Below are 17,046 nucleotides of genomic sequence, written 5' to 3'. Positions count from 1 at the left end.
AGGGTACGTTTCCACTTGAGCGGCGCGATTTGCTCGCGGAAACCGCGTCAACGAATCCGCATGCGGTTGCGGAGTTGTTGATGTTTCCATGCGGATTTTAACGCGGAATCGCCCGCGGTTTTAACGACGCGATTTTAACCAGGTCAATGCCGGCAAGCATTGACATGGGTTTTTAGACGAAATCGCACCCGGAAACGCTGGGAAAACCGCAAGGCTAAAGAGCTTGCGGTTTTCCTATTTAGTTACATTACTGACGATTCGCGTGCGGGTGTGCGGCGTGCGAATTCTGACGGCTCTGCTGTGCAGATTTTTTCTGCATAGCGAGCTGCACAGAATTCCTGACAAGTGGAAACAGCGCCATCCACTTGTATTGGTTGAGCGAATCTGCATGCAGGAAATGCATGCAGATTCGCTCGAGTGGAAACGAGCCCTAACTGCCAGCAGCCAGTTAATTAATAATTCACGTCTTAGGGCTCTTTCACATCAGAGCTTGCGTTGGAGAACGCTCAAAGCATATGTTTTGTTGTATGTCTTTTACTGCGTTTTGATATGCGTTGCACTGCAGTGAGTGTGCGTTTTTAATCCGTTTTCAATGCGTTACTGCACATAGAAAAACGCAGGTAATTTCTTTTAGTTGTCAACTTTCTACATTGTTCCTCTGTTGCATTCTGGGACTGATTGCCTGCGTTAACGGATTAAAAACGCGCATAGTGTGCGTTTTACATTGACTAACATTGTAACGCATAAAGCTAGCGTTGGCCAAAAAACTGGGTGCAGTGGAACGCAACGCACAAAAAGGCTGCGTTATATGTGAAAGCTAAAATGAAAGTCTATGGACTTTCATTTCACCTTGGGTAACGCAAACTTTATCCTTTGCGTTGAAACGCAGAAAATCTGCCCTAATGTGAAAGAGCCCTTAGGCCTGGGACCCACTAGAAAGCACAAAGTGATATAGCAATCACTAGCAATTTGTGATAGCGTTTTGCAAGCAATTTTGGGAGCGATTTCCCTGCTCCTATACAATTCATTAGAGTGGAAACGATCCCAAAATGCTGCATGTCCTGCGATTTGCTTCATCATCAATCGCTGTAGTGGAATCTGTTCCACCCATTTACATTGGCAGAACGTTTAAGGAAATCTCTACCGATTTAAAGCGCTCCCTAAATGCACAAAAAACCGCTCTAGTGGGTTCCAGGCCTAAATTTGATTTGCCAAATGCAGAGTTCTGGTACAGATACACTCATTTCTATTCATGTAGAATAAAAATAATAGGAAAGTCATATTAATCATCTCTAATCAGAATCTACCTATCAATGAATTAGCTGCCAGTAAGCTAATCATCTGCTAGTTAACCCATTATCAGTTCTCAATGTTGTTTCTTCCCTGCACATCTGCAATCTGAGGACTGGAACCCACTAGAGTGGTTTATTTGAGCGGTTAGGGAGCGCTTTCAATCTCTAGCGATTTCCCTAAACGCTCTGCCAATGTAAATGATTTGGGACAGATTCCACTAGAGCAATTGCGATTATGATAATCGCAATTGCAGGACATGCAGCATTTGGGAGCGTTTCCATTCTAATGAATTGTATAGGACCAGGGAAATTGCTCCCAAAATCGCTTACAAAATGCTATCACAAATCGCTAGCGATTGCTATATCACTTTGCGCTTTCTAGTGGGTTCCAGGCCTCAAGGAAACAAAGCTTGTACACACCTTTCATTTTGAAAGGCTCATTTTACCACCTCAGTGTAGTATGCAAGCTTAGTTGCACAAAAAGTTCATAGCATTCAAATTGGCCCTCATACTAAAATTGATCAGTCATTGGTCAATCAAAATGGGATGTGTATAGCAGGCTTCTTTCATATAGAAGGCCGAGCTGCCAATCACAAGGAACTTTTTGCTAGCATTTGTAATACAACTCTTGTAGTGTAGCATGTCGCCTCTGAGAACAGCCACACTCAATGTGACGTGGGGGTGCTGCCTGTCTACCGCTAACAAGCAATCTGCTGCTGCCTGGGAGCAGCTGATGGGCATTGAATTCCCCAACTGCAGCCTTCATCTTCAGGCCTGTTTTCCACGGACTGTTTATAGGCAGTGAATACCTTGAGGGCTCTTTCACACCAGAGCCCTTTACTGCGTTGTAACGCAAAGGCTTTCATTTTACCTTTCACACCTGACGCTGCGTTTCGGTAATTTGCGGTACCGACGCACCCAGGCGCATTTCCCGTCTTCTTAATTAATTACTACCACTGCTGATTGTGTGGCACCGCAGATACCCGACAACACACCGCAGGCTATCAACGCGTGCAGGAGAACGGCTCCTACACGCGTTGTCTGGTGTGAAAGGAGCCTTAAAGAAAACCTGAACGGAAAATTAAAAAAGTCAAAATAAACATACACAGGTCATACTTACCTCCTGTGTAGTCTACTCCTCAATCTCTTTCTCCTCTCCCACTTCCTGTTTGTCCACTATGATCAAGGGAATTCTCCGTCCTCCCTTTTGAAAATGGTCATTACCCCATAACAGCTTTCTGGTCAGCACACTGTTAAACGGTAAGATCGCCCACTTGTGCAATAGGGAAACATAAACATTACCGGGCACAACAGTTGTCCACTCAGCTATAACTGACAGCAACTGATATATTATAGTTCTGACAAAATGTTGTCAGAACTGGAAGGGATCATTGTCAGAAGAAAATAGTGAGCTTCTGAGAGGAACTGATGGCAAGGTAACTAATGTGCATTTGAAGTTACCTCATGTATTTATTTTAAATAATTGCACTAAGTACAGGTTCCCTTTAAGGCTCTCACAACTGCTCACTGCTGCCTGGTAACTGTTTGTTGCTGCTTGGTAACTGCTCACTGCTGCCTGGTAACTGCTTGCTGAGCACACAGTTCAACACTCTGTGGAAAAGAGGCCTCAGTCAGTGTGAAAGAGGCTTAAAGAGAACCTGAACTCAAAATAAAAAGTCAAAATAACCATACACAGGTCATACTTGCCTCCTGTGTAGTCTATACTTAATCTCTTTTTCCTCTCATGCATCCAATTTGTCCACTGTGATCACTGGAATTCTCCGTCCTCCATTTTAAAAATGGCCATTACCCCATAACAGCTTCCTGGTCAGAACACTGTTAAACTGTCGCCCACTTGAGCCATAGGGAAACATGGACATTACTTTGCATATTCAGTTGTAACTGACGGCAGCTGATATATAACTGACAGCAACTGGTATATTTCTGTTCTGCCAAAATATTGTCAGAACTGGAAGGGACCACTGTAAGAAGAAAGAAGTGAGCTTCTGAGAGGAACTGACAGCAAAGTATGTAATATTCATTTGCAGCCATGTCTTTATTTTAAATAATTTTACTAGCTTCAGGTTTCCTTTAAACCTATCTCGACTTTCAATTGCAAATCGTGGTCACAGAAACAATTTTTCTCTTTGCATCAAAGCATTTTTTTTGTGAATTTCTTTCTACACAAATTTTCAGCCGCGGTTCATTTTGACGCTGCTATTGCATTTGAGGTTTTCCAATGAATCTTTACAAAAAAATTAGAACTTGTAAATTGCAATAAAATCCCAAGGCACAACGTTGGACATGTGCCTTTTTTGGGCTCCCATTAACTTGAACCCAAATGCAGATAAAACTGCACTTCTGTTTAAGTACAACGTAATTGCATCAATAAAAACAGGGCACCGCAATTTCAATAATCGCAGTGGCTTTACGCTTTGTGGGTCATTTGCCCAAAACGCGACAAAGCACCTACAGTGGAAAACAAGCCTTACAAACAGATCAGATTTTTCTGTTCATCAGCATCAATACTTAAAATTAGGCCTGAACCCCACTAGAAATCGCAAAGCGCTATCGCAATCGGTACTTATCCGTTAGCCGGGCGCATCCGGCAGGTGGCAACAAAACTCCACCAGAGTTACATCTTTCCCTACTATCCATGTCGTTCTGGAGGGTGAATAGTAATTAGCGCCACCTGCCGGATGCGCCCAGCTAACGGATAAGTACCTCGCAATCTCTAGCGTTTAAAAGGAGCGATTTACAAGTGATTTATTGAGCGTTTTCTGGCGATTTTGGTAGCGATTTTAAAAAGTGTAAGCTTTTTGATAGCGATTGTGATAGCGATTTGCGATTTTAATTCTGATTGGTCCTTTAAATTATTAGATTTTTTTTTTGCATTAATTTAAAAATCACACAAAATCGCTGTGTGTAGCTATTCATGTGCGATTTGCCAGTAGTGTTGGGCCGAACCTCCGATTTTCGGTTCGCAAACCGGGTTCGCGAACTTTCGCGAAAGGTTCGGTTCGCGTTAAAGTTCGCGAACCGCAATAGACTTCAATGGGGATGCGAACTTTGAAAAAAAAAATAATTATGCTGGCCACAAAAGTGATGGAAAAGATGTTTCAAGGGGTCTAACACCTGGAGGGGGGATGGCGGAGTGGGATACATGCCAAAAGTCCCCGGGAAAAATCTGGATTTGACGCAAAGCAGCGTTTTAAGGGCAGAAATCACATTGAATGCTAAATGACAGGCCTAAAGTGCTTTCAAACATCTTGCATGTGTATACATCAATCAGGTAGTGTAATTAAGGTACTGCTTCACACTGACACACCAAACTCATCGTGTAACGCACCACAAACAGCTGTTTGTGTAGTGACGGCCGTGCTTTACTGGTGCGCACCATGGCGAGAGTGCAGGTTTTGGTGGCTTTACAGCCCATATGGTCACCTGGCTGATGTAGCTGAATGACAGAACAGTGACTGTCCAGCTGATCAAATTTGGTCTGACCACAATGAGGCAACGACCTTATTATCGTGGGTGTGCCCCCCGAGACACTCATCTAGGCGCCGGTCATTGCTCCATTGTGATACGCAAGCCCCTTCACCACGGCAAGGTAATGATTACGAAGGGGAATGGGCGCATGTACATGCCTTTTCTTTTGTTGTTGCAGCTGCCCGCAGTGCAGCCAGAAAAATTAGGCAGTCATGTACACGCACCCGAAAAATTATTACAGCGGCCGCTGCTAGCAGCGGCCTAAAAAATTCAGCAATCCGCCTGGAGTCCCGGACCCTGTTGGTGGTGGCGGAGAAGGTAGTCAAGCGGCCTGCAGGCAGACATGCTGTGTGGAGGGACTGGGAGCGACTTAGTCTTCTTGGGGCAGGCCAGGCAGCCAGTCACACGGCGTGCAGGCAGAGATGCTGTATGTGCGGGGACTGACTTAGTCTTGGGGCGGGCAGCAGCCCTCCGGGATCCATGCCTCATTCATTTTGATAAAGGTGAGGTACTTAACACTTTTGTGACTTAGGCGACTTCTCTTCTCTGTGACAATGCCTTCAGCTGCGCTGAAGGTCCTTTCTGAGAGGACGCTTGCGGCAGAGCAGGAGAGAAGTTGGATGGCAAATTGGGACAGCTCTGGCCACAGGTCAAGCCTGCGCACCCAGTAGTTCAAGGGTTCCTCATCGCTGTTCACAGCAGTGTCTACATCCACACTTAAGGCCAGGTAGTCGGCTACCTGCCGTTCCAGGCGTTGGTGGAGGGTGGATCCGGAAGGGCTACGGCGAGGCGTTGGACTAAAGAACGTCCGCATGTCCGACATCACCATGAGATCGCTGGAGCGTCCTGTCTTTGACTGCGTGGACACGGGAGGAGGATTAGTGGCAGTGGTACCTTGCTGGCGTTGTGCCGTCACATCACCCTTAAAGGCATTGTAAAGCATAGTTGACAGCTGGTTCTGCATGTGCTGCATCCTTTCCACCTTCCGGTGAGTTGGTAACAGGTCCGCCACTTTGTGCCTGTACCGAGGGTCTAGTAGTGTGGCCACCCAGTACAGCTCATTCCCCTTGAGGTTTTTTTATACGGGGGTCCCTCAACAGGCAGGACAGCATAAAAGACGACATCTGCACAAAGTCGGATCCAGTACCCTCCATCTCCTCTTGCTCTTCCTCAGTGACGTCAGGTAAGTCAACCTCCTCCCCCCAGCCGCGAACAATACCACGGGAAGGTTGAGCAGCACAAGCCCCTTGCGATGCCTGCTGAGGTTGTTCTCCTGCCGCTGTCCCCTCCTCCTCCTCCTCCCCCAAAGAAACACCTTGCTCATCATCCTCTGAGTCTGATTCGTCTTCTGCACACGACTTCTCTTCTTCCTCCTCCTCCCCCCTCTGTGCTGCCGCAGGTGTTGAGGAAACAGCTGGGTCTGATGAAAATTGGTCCCATGCCTGTTCCTGCCGTAACGGTTCCTGGTCACGCTCATTCACAGCTTCATCCGCCACTCTACGCACAGCACGCTCCAAGAAGTAAGCGTAGGGAATTAAGTCGCTGATGGTGCCCTCACTGCGGCTCACCAGGTTGGTCACCTCCTCAAACGGCCGCATGAGCCTGCATGCATTCTCCATCAGTGTCCAGTTGTCGGGCCAGAACATCCCCATCTACCCAGACTGTTTCATTCTACTGTAGTTGTAGAGGTAGTGGGTCACGGCTTTCTTCTATTCTAGCAGGCGGGAGAACATGAGCAGGGTCGAGTTCCAGCGAGTCGGGCTATCGCAAATGAGGCGTCTCACCGGCATGTTGTTTTTGCGCTGAATTTCCGCAAAGCGTGCCATGGCTGTGTAAGACCGCCTCAAATGCCCACAGAACTTCCTGGCCTGCTTCAGGACATTCGCTAAGCCAGGGTACTTTGCCACAAATCTTTGAACCACTAGATTCATGACATGTGCCATGCAGGGTATGTGTGTCAGCTTCCCCATATGCAAAGCGGCAAGCAGATTGCTGCCGTTGTCGCACACCACGTTGCCTATCTCCAGGTGGTGCGGGGTCAGCCACTCATCCACCTGTTTCTTAAGAGCAGCCAGGAGAGCTGCTCCAGTGTGACTCTCCGCTTTGAGACAAGCCATGTCTAAGATGGCGTGACACCGTCGTACCTGGCATGCAGCATAGGCCCTGCGGAGCTGGGGCTGTGTAGCTGGAGAGGAGAACTGCCACTCAGCCAAGGAGGAGGAGGACAGCGAAGAGCATGTAGCAGGAGGAGAGGAGGTGGCAGGAGGCCTGCCTGCAAGCCGTGGAGGTGTCACAATTTGGTCCGCTGCGCCCTGCTTGCCATCGTTCACCACCAGGTTCACCCAATGGGCTGTGTAGGTAATGTAGCGGCCCTGCCCGTGCTTGGCAGACCAGGCATCCGTGGTCAGGTGTACCCTTGACCCAACGCTGTTCGCAAGAGATGACACCACTTGCCTCTAAACTTCACGGTGCAGTTGGGGTATGGCCTTTCTCGAAAAATAAGTGCGGCCTGGCATCTTCCACTGCGGTGTTCCGATGGCCACAAATTTACGGAAGGCCTCAGAGTCCACCAGCCGGTATGGTAACAGCTGCCGAGCTAACAGTTCCGCCATGCCAGCTGTCAGACGCCGGGCAAGGGGGTGACTGGCCGAAATTGGCTTCTTCCGCTCAAACATTTCCTTCACGGACACCTGACTGCTGCTGTGGGCAGAGGAGCAGGAACCGCTCAAGGGCAGAGGCGGAGTGGAGGAGGGTGCCTGTGAAGGTGGAAGGGAGAAAGCGGCAGAAGCAGATAATGCACCTGATGGAGGAGGAAGAGGAGAAGGAGGGTGGCTTTGCTTTTGTGTGCTGCTGCTGCTTTTGCTCAGGTGGCCATCCCATTGCTGTTTGTGCCTTTTCTCCAGGTGCCTTCGTAAGGCACTTGTCCCTACGTGAGTGTTGGCCTTTCCACGGCTCAATTTTTGTTGGCAGAGCGAACAGATGGCTTTGGTCCGATCTGAGGCACACACATTAAAAAATTTCTACACCGCTGAGCCACCCTGGGATGTGGGCACTATGGGGACCTCAGCAGCTGATGCTGAAGGGCAAGTTGGCTGGCTGTACATAGGTGGCAATACATGGTGCCGGACACTGCCACCAGCTGTTTCTGACGAAGAGCTGCCCCAGCTTCTTTCAGCAACTTCTCTCCTCCTCCTACTCTCTGACTCCCCCTCTGAACTGTCCCCCTCTTCATCTCCTCTATTGGGTACATACAGAGGATCCCTATCATCGTCATCATCGTAATCATCCTGCCCAGCTTCGCTTGCCTCAGACAAATCCAAACATGCACCAACATCAGTAGGTCCTTCATCCTCCTTACACGTTACATCCATAATGTTGCCGCGTAACTCAGACATATGAGCTGGTGAAAATTCATCTGGCTGTAACAACAATGGCTGTGCATCAGTGATTTCACCACTAAATAATTCTTGCGAAGTGTCAAATGCAGCGGAAGTGGTGCTAGTAGTAGCACTGGTGGCTGAGCAAGATGAGGTGTTATGTGTCGCTAAATACTCAACCACGTCCTGACAATCTTGGGAGGTGATGGGACGTGCCTTCTTCCGAGCACTGTACTGTGGGCCAGGTCCACACGAAATTACATTTACACGACCCCGCGCAGACCTGCCGGGTGGCCTTCCTCTGGCTCTGCCACTACCTCTTCCTCTACCTGTTTTGTCCATATCGGGTATGCACGGAGTGGTATATCACACTGCGTGCACTCACGTAGGTAAGTGGGTTCACTTAACTGCACAGGTATGCGCACTGATGCGGTGGGTTCACTGAACAGAACAGGTATGCAGTGGCGGGTCCACTGAACAGAACAGGTATGCAGTGGCGGGTTCACTAAACAGAACAGGTATACAGTGGCGGTTCACTAAACAGAACAGGTATGCAGTGGCGGGTCCACTGAACAGAACAGGTATGCAGTGGCGGGTTCACTTAACTGCACAGGTATGCGCACTGATGCGGTGGGTTCACTGAACAGAACAGGTATGCAGTGGCGGGTTCACTAAACAGAACAGGTATGCAGTGGCGGGTCCACTGAACAGAACAGGTATGCAGTGGCGGGTTCACTTAACTGCACAGGTATGCGCACTGATGCGGTGGGTTCACTGAACAGAACAGGTATACAGTGGCGGGTTCACAGAACAGGTATGCAGTGGCGGGTCCACTGAACAGAACAGGTATACAGTGGCGGTTCACTAAACAGAACAGGTATGCAGTGGCGGGTCCACTGAACAGAACAGGTATGCAGTGGCGGGTTCACTTAACTGCACAGGTATGCGCACTGATGCGGTGGGTTCACTGAACAGAACAGGTATGCAGTGGCGGGTTCACTAAACAGAACAGGTATACAGTGGCGGTTCACTAAACAGAACAGGTATGCAGTGGCGGGTCCAATGAACAGAACAGGTATGCAGTGGCGGGTTCACTTAACTGCACAGGTATGCGCACTGATGCGGTGGGTTCACTGAACAGAACAGGTATGCAGTGGCGGGTTCACTAAACAGAACAGGTATGCAGTGGCGGGTCCACTGAACAGAACAGGTATGCAGTGGCGGGTTCACTTAACTGCACAGGTATGCGCACTGATGCGGTGGGTTCACTGAACAGAACAGGTATGCAGTGGCGGGTTCACTAAACAGAACAGGTATACAGTGGCGGTTCACTAAACAGAACAGGTATGCAGTGGCGGGTCCACTGAACAGAACAGGTATGCAGTGGCGGGTTCACTAAACAGAACAGGTATGCAGTGGCGGGTCCACTGAACAGAACAGGTATGCAGTGGCGGGTTCACTAAACAGAACAGGTATACAGTGGCGGTTCACTAAACAGAACAGGTATGCAGTGGCGGGTCCACTGAACAGAACAGGTATGCAGTGGTGGGTTCACAGCACAGGTATGCAGTGGTGGGTTCACAGCACAGGTATGCAGTGGTGGGTTCACAGCACAGGTATGCAGTGGTGGGTTCACAGCACAGGTATGCAGTGGTGGGTTCACAGCACAGGTATGCAGTGGTGGGTTCAATGAACAGGTATACAGTGGCGGGTCCACTGAACAGAACAGGTATGCAGTGGTGGGTTCACAGCACAGGTATGCAGTGGTGGGTTCACAGCACAGGTATGCAGTGGTGGGTTCACAGAACAGGTATGCAGCCAGACAGGAACAAGCTAAGCCTAACTAATCTTTCCCTGAGAGACAGTCTGCAGCAGCTCGCCCTACTCTGACTAATGCAGGCACACGAGTGGCCGTAATGGCCGCCGCTGCCTGCCTTATATAAGGGGGGTGGGGCTCCAGGGGCTAGTGTAGCCTAATTGGCTACACTGGGCCTGCTGACTGTGATGTAGAGGGTCAAAGTTGACCCTCCATGTGCATTATGGGGCGAACCGAACTTCCGCAAAGGTTCGCCTGCGGGACGCGAACGCGAACCACTGAAGTTCGCATGGAACCGTTCGCAGGCGAACCGTTCGGCCCAACTCTATTTGCCAGTGCTTCAATACTTTACATTGAAACGCTCCCAAAATGCTGCATGTCTTGGGTTTGCTATTTTGCTTATCGCAATCGTTACTGTGGAATTTGTTACATTTATTTGCACTGGCATAGGGAAATCGCTAGCGATTTAAACGCTCTCTAAATGCTCAAAAAAGGGCTCTAGTAGGTTCAAGCCTGCATGCAATGCTGTTACACGTTAGTGCTAGTCTACTTGAATTCAATTCTCAAGAGGTAGCGCTCACAGTTTGCAAATACTATCCACTTCAGTCCAGTCCATAAAACATCTAGTATATTATATCCTAAAAAATGCCAATTGCACCCTCCGCATAGACAGTTTAGCAACAGCCAGTGTGAACCAGCACCTCTCAATTTGCACAATCTGGGCCCTGGATACCTGAAGGACTTGTTGCAACTGCATCACACCCCCCACAATCTTAGCTCAAAAGGTCGTAACATCTTGGTCACCCCCAGAGTCCCCCTCAAAACCTTTGGAGACAGAGCCTTTTGTCATGCTGCCCCTACACTTTGGAACTCCCTGCCACACCAAATCAGGACAGCTCCATTTCTGGAAGCATTTAAAGGTGCGTACACACGTCAGATAAAAGTCTTTGGAAAATGAAAGATCACAGACCAATTTTACCCCCTTTCATGTAGTATGAGAGCCATACTCTACACAGTCTATTCTATGGAGCTGAACTCCCCATCAGATAAAAATCTTTGCAAGATGATGTACACAAAGATGCTGTACACATTCAACAGATCAGTGTCTGCAAAAGATCAATCCCTGCAAAAGATCCATTCCTGCAAAGTGCATTCAGGCCTAGTGCACACCGGAGCGTTTCCGCTGCGGTTTGTGATCTGCTTGTGGGTGCGGATCCGCTAGGGTAATGTATTTCAATGGGCTGGTGCACACCAGAGCGGGAGGCGTTTTGCAGAAACGCATACTCCCGGGCTGCTGCAGATTTTGGATTGCGGATGCGTTTCTGCCTCAATGTTAAGTATAGGAAAACCGCAAACCGCTCTGAAAAACGGCACTTCAGAGCGGTTTGCCAGGCGTTTTTTGTTACAGTAGCTGTTCAGTAACAGCTTTACTGTAACAATACATGAAATCTACTACACCAAAACCGCTACACAAAACCGCAAAACGCTAGCTGAAACGCTGCAGAAAAATAAGAAAAAGCGTTTCAAAATCTGCTAGCATTTTGCGGATCTGCTAGCGGTTTTTGGTGTGCACCAGGCCTCATAGTCTATGAGATCTGCAGATCATCATACACACCTTGTTTAATGGACATTTGTCTGCAGATCAGACAATTATCTGCCGATCTGAAGATCCAACCTGGTGGATCTGGTCTACAGATAATTGTCCGTTAAACAAGGTGTGTATGAGATCTGCAGATCTCATAGACTATGAAGGCGGTTTGCAGGAACGGATCTTTTGCAGGAACAGATCTTTTGCAGATACTGATCTGTTGCATGTGTACAGCATCTTTGTGTGCAGCATCTTGCAAAGATTTTTATCTGATGGGGAGTTCAGCTCCATAGAATAGACTGTGTAGGTATGGCTCTCATACTACATGAAAGGGGGTAAAATTGGTCTGTGATCTTTCATTTTCCAAAGACTTTTATCTGACGTGTGTACCCACCTTAAGTCTAAACTGAAAAACCACCTCTTCAGTCTGGCATTCATGAACACCTGACTATCTCCTCTGTAACACAGTCCTGCCTGCAACCCTGTATAGATCTGAGACACAACTATGCGCTTTGAGTCCTATGGGAAAAAAGCGCTTTACAAATGTTAGGCCTCTTTTTCACGGACTGTTGAACTGTGTGCTCAGCAAGCAGTGATTAGGCAGCAGTGTGCAGCTGTGAGAGTTTGAGAGGCATTTCACTGCCTATCAACAGTCCGTGGAAAACAGGCCTTATTGTATTGTATAATTCCACTTGCAGCACTATTCCAACAAACAGCAATCCTTCCTTTTCCTTACGTAGTTCAATAGTCACCTCCCTCCCCCAGGATTGCTGTTTGTTGGAATAGTGGTGCAAGTGGAATTGAGAGGACTGGTTCACACTGGCTGTTGAAAAACTGTCTATGCGGAGAGTGCAAATGGCATTTTTTAGGATATAATAAACTAGATGTTTTATGGACTGGATTGAAGTGGATAGTACATGCAAACTGTGAGCACTGCCTCTTGAGAATTGAATGTAATTGTGTATAAGAGGAGGCAAACTGGTTTATGCTGATATCATTATAGCTGTGAGCGCATACCTCTTTTATAAATTATTGCTAGTCTACTTGAGCTGACCCAGTGGAGCACCTCATGGGGAGGTTCTGCTAACATGATTGGGTGGCCAGCACCCTCTCAAACTTTTAGAATTCCCATGATATAGGTACGCCCACACTATTTTGCCAATTACAACTTTTCAAGTTGCAGAGGGTGCTGTGATGGGAAAACTGCTCCCTATGAGGTTTCCCGCTGGGTCACCTAAGGTAGACTAGGGCCCAAATGCCTACTAAAGCACGGAAACACACATTTTTATTTTGTAAATAAACCTCTTTATTTATCACATCTGATTACTCTCTGGCAACTTGTTGCAGCATAACAGCACTAGTCTAGTTTAGGGATCAGCAGGAAACCTCATAAGGAAATTCTACTAACCTGATTGGGTGGACAGCGCCCTCCCAAACGGCTGGGTTTTAGATAGGTTGTAGTAAACTACACCCACACTAGTTGCCCAATCACAGCATAGAGGGTGCTGCGATTGGTGAACTTTTCCGGATGAGATTTTCTGCTGGGTCCCCAGAACTAGACCAGGCCCTTTTCCAGTTGTAGTAGTATTTTGCAATTCGAATCCGCAGTGAATGTTTTCATTAGTGGGATACGTTTGTGATGTGTTTGTTTCCTGATGGCAATAGCCATCCTGCTGCATTTTTCATGTGCTTGAGCGCCAGGAAAAATCACATAGCAAATGTGCCGCTATGTGATTTTTTAAAAATCGGCGATTTAATTTTTTTTACCATTGCAATCCCAATTCTGCCATACACCAATTGACAGGTGGCCATACATTTAGGGCTCATTCACACTAGGGGCATGTTCAGCCTTTTTTCAAATGTAGGCAATTTTTAAAATCGCCCACAAAACGCTGGTTTAATGAATCTCTATGAGAAGGTTCATATCAGCGTGGTTCGTGCGCTGTGCGTTCAGCAAAGCAGTGCCTGTACCATTTTTTGGGGCGCTTTTACTATAATGGAAGGTATAGGATGAGCGATAAACGCTCACAAAACCGATTTATGCAGCGATTGCGTTCACGTTTGAGAATACATTGTATTCTTTTCCAGGTTGAAGAGTTCACTTCCTGACTTGCGTCAGAGAGTTAATTACAAAACCGCTCTGGAAAAGTGCTTTTTACCAGAAACGCAGCGCGCAGTGGGGTGCACAAAAACGCAAAATACTTGCGCTTTCGATTTTAGGTGTGAATGAGGCCTTATAGATTTGCAGCATTCAACCATCAGATAGATTTCTGTCAGATGCCTGTCAAGTTGAATCTGCCAGGAATCTGATGTGTGCCACACACTAGGAACAGATTTTCAATAGATTTCAGAATGAAATCTATTGGAAATAGATCTAAATGCATTATTGGACCATTAGATCGAATGCAACTCTATGGACCATTGATCTGCTGCCAGCAGCAGACAGATCGACCTAGATTTTCCATCCAGATAGATCAACTCGCTCTAAATCAATTGAAATCAGCCACAAATCAATCGATCGGCTGATTCAATAGAATCAATTTCCGGTCGATCGATGGCTGAAATTGACCAATGTATGTGTCCCTTAAGTGTAAAAGGGGCCTTAGTGCAAACAGAGCGGCATATTCTGGAAGGGGGTCACAAGCAGCAGATCTGTGTGCAGACAGATCCAACCTCTCCTATTGTACACTTTTCATTCCTGGCATAGAAAGCTACAGCATATAGCAAAAATCACAGTGCACAGCTACACAAAAGCAATGTTCTTGAAGTGCAGTGCATAAGATATGTAACAAAGTATAGAACAGAAGAAGTATAATGGCAGTAGCAGAAACTCTGCACTATAGACACGTCACTATGCTCAGCTTCTCGGCGTCCTTGCAGCCACTCACCATTCCCAGCTACAGCAGCACAGCGATGTCCAGATGGAGCCATTCAGTCCCGTCCGCTATCCCACCCTGTACAATCATCGCGCTAAACTGGCAACAATTGCCCAAGTTTTCTTCTCATTCCTGCTGATTTTTCTTTTTCTTCAAACAGGGTTGAACAAAGCCTCCCGGGCGCACAGAAGTAGTTGATTGGCTGACTTGCTGGAGATCTCTCTCGTCATTGGAGGGGTCGCCTGCCTGTTAGTGGGGCTTCACAGTGGAGAACAGGAGGATTTTTGGAGACTGTGCCTCTCTCATTCCCTCCTCCCAGCACACACTTGTAATTCCCATCCAGCATTCCTGTGAGGTCACCTGACCTGCCCAATGGCTTCTTCCTCGGCAGCAGCTGTCAAAGCTTGCTCTGCCCCTTTCTATCACTATCCCTGGAAAGGATGAAGAGTGTTTGCTTTAGCTGCTCAAGCTCAGCAGCAAGTGAAAGTGCTCTCACAGCAGGACAATGTTTTGCCTTCATATTATTGTTTTATGTTAACACTGAGGGCTGGTTCACACCAATAGCGCTTTTGAGTGCTTTAAAGGAAATATCAGGCAAATAAATAAAAAAATACAGATTTACTTATCTGGGGCTTCCACCAGCCCTGGGAGGCTTATGTGTCCCTCGCTGCAGCTTCACTCTCTGCTTGTCACCCAGGGTCCCCTCCATAGCAGCTGCCGACCCAACAAAGTCGATGGCTACTGCGCAAGCGCTCCCATTGAATGCTCCCAAGAAGGGGAATGTGAACACAAGCGGCGCTACTGGATGCCTGTGCATGCACAGAAGCTGCCGACCTCAACAGGTCGCCTGCTGCTACGAAGGGGACCCGGGCGAACTGCTGAGAGTGGAGCTGTGGTGAGGGACACATAAGCTTCCAGGGGCTGGAGGAAGCCACAGGTAAGTAAATCTGTTTTTGTTTTTTAAATTTGCCTATTTACTTTAAAGCACCAGCGTTTCAAAAAGCGCTTGGCTAATATGTTTGTATGGGTTAGTTCACACCAGAGCAATAAAAGTTTTATACATACCTGGGGCTTTCTCCAGCCTCATGAGCACAGATCGCTCCCCCACCGCCATCCTCTGCTGGCTACAGCTGCGGTACCGGGTCCCGTAACTTCCTCCAGTCGCGGGTAGTCTGCGCAAGAGGAAGTGCGCTCTTTACATATCCCTCCGGCGGCCGCATGGCACATGCATTGCTGTCAGAAATGCATGCTACAGTGACTTGCTGGAAGTCAATTCTGCACAATGCAAAGGTGTGCCAATAAGAAAATGCTGTCTATACACTGTTTGATGTTCTTGCAAATACCATACCGATGCTCATAGCTGAAATCTGCTCAGCAACATGACAGCAGCCCAGGTTCTAACACAATTCAGACCAGTAACAAAAGAGTTGAATCCCTGTCTCTAATATAAAAAATAGACAGAATTACTAAAGTGAAAATATTTACTTTGAAGGGATGCTTCGCTCTAGGAGCTCTGTGAAGCTGCCCCCCCCCCCCCCCCCCCCTTTGCAAACAGCACAACTAGAATTCTATCATGATTGGTTAGTGCTACGTTTGTGCCCATTTGTGCTGCAAGAAATAAGATCTGTGCTACTTTCATCCTATATAATAATCCCCGTGTCTCTCCGTCCCTGTGTGTGTGTGTGTCTGTGCTTTGCGCTGCTGCGCATGTGCCGCATGGACAGCCTTGACACAGGGAGCAGAACGGGCCTGGGGGTCGGGCGGGTGTGTGGGCCAGGGGTGGTCGGATAGTACTTTTTAAAATCCGAATTGATCCGGATCCGGATATCCAGATCCGGTTCGGATATCCGAATCTGACCTTTTAGATATCCATGTTCACGCGGATATCCGAACGCATTATCCGCGGATATCCGACCTATTCGGATGTCTGTATAGAAAAACCGGAAGTGCCCTTTAAAATGCTTCCAAAACGTTTTAGGAGGTGAAAAACACCTCCACCCTCCTCCCGCCTCTTCGTTCATGGATCTTGTCTTCTAGGGATTTGTAGGATGTCAAAAGCAAGCTCACATACATTGGCCAGGAATCGAACCCAGGTCAATTGCTTAGAAGGCAGCTATGCTCACCACTGTACTGCCACACTGTGAATGCTTTGCTGTAGGAAAAAGTGGTGTTAAACTTCTTGGAGCAGACTTACTTCCTCCCTCCAAAAGACACACATACATCCCCATAAAATTATTTAGCAGCAACTGAGTGCACAGTCTCTGTGGCACAATTGGTTAGTGCATTTGGCTGTGAACCGAAAGGTTGGTGGTTCAAACCCACCCAGGGACGGCCTTGCCTTTTGTGTTCAACAGTTGTCCGAAGAGAACCCCAGATAGCCATTTAGCAGCAACTGGAGGAGGGTGGAGGGTTTTTATCTGTGTAATTGGTTTTGGACGGATATCTGCAATATCCGCGGATATACATGTCATGCGTCCAAATATCCGCAGATAGCTATCCGGATTTTTTAAAGAATCCGAATCTGATACAGAATGCGTAAAAAAAGTTCGGATATCCGAGTTACCTGGATATCCGGAATCCGGATGAGCATCCCTGGTGTGGGTGCACG

The 17,046-nt window shown here is 47.7% G+C and overlaps 1 protein-coding gene and 1 non-coding gene across 3 annotated transcripts in view; one reads left to right on the top strand and one right to left on the bottom strand.

Moving 5' to 3' along the window:
* ARHGEF10 (Rho guanine nucleotide exchange factor 10) overlaps nt 1-14,728 on the bottom strand; it is a 251,922-nt gene extending 237,194 nt beyond the window's left edge. For both annotated transcript variants that reach the window (XM_068281340.1, XM_068281341.1), the window contains exon 1: nt 14,451-14,728. The gene's annotated coding sequence lies outside the window, so the exon portion shown is untranslated. The remainder of the gene's footprint in view (nt 1-14,450) is intronic.
* Nucleotides 14,729-16,695: 1,967 nt separating this feature from the next.
* Nucleotides 16,696-16,769, top strand: TRNAH-GUG (transfer RNA histidin (anticodon GUG)). Its single transcript has one exon. It is a non-coding gene; the product is annotated as a tRNA-His (tRNA).
* Nucleotides 16,770-17,046: the final 277 nt, after the last annotated feature.

The sequence above is a fragment of the Hyperolius riggenbachi genome, chromosome 4, assembly GCF_040937935.1.
Source record: "Hyperolius riggenbachi isolate aHypRig1 chromosome 4, aHypRig1.pri, whole genome shotgun sequence".
Lineage (NCBI taxonomy): Eukaryota > Metazoa > Chordata > Amphibia > Anura > Hyperoliidae > Hyperolius > Hyperolius riggenbachi.
This window is presented reverse-complemented; position numbering and strand designations above follow the sequence as displayed.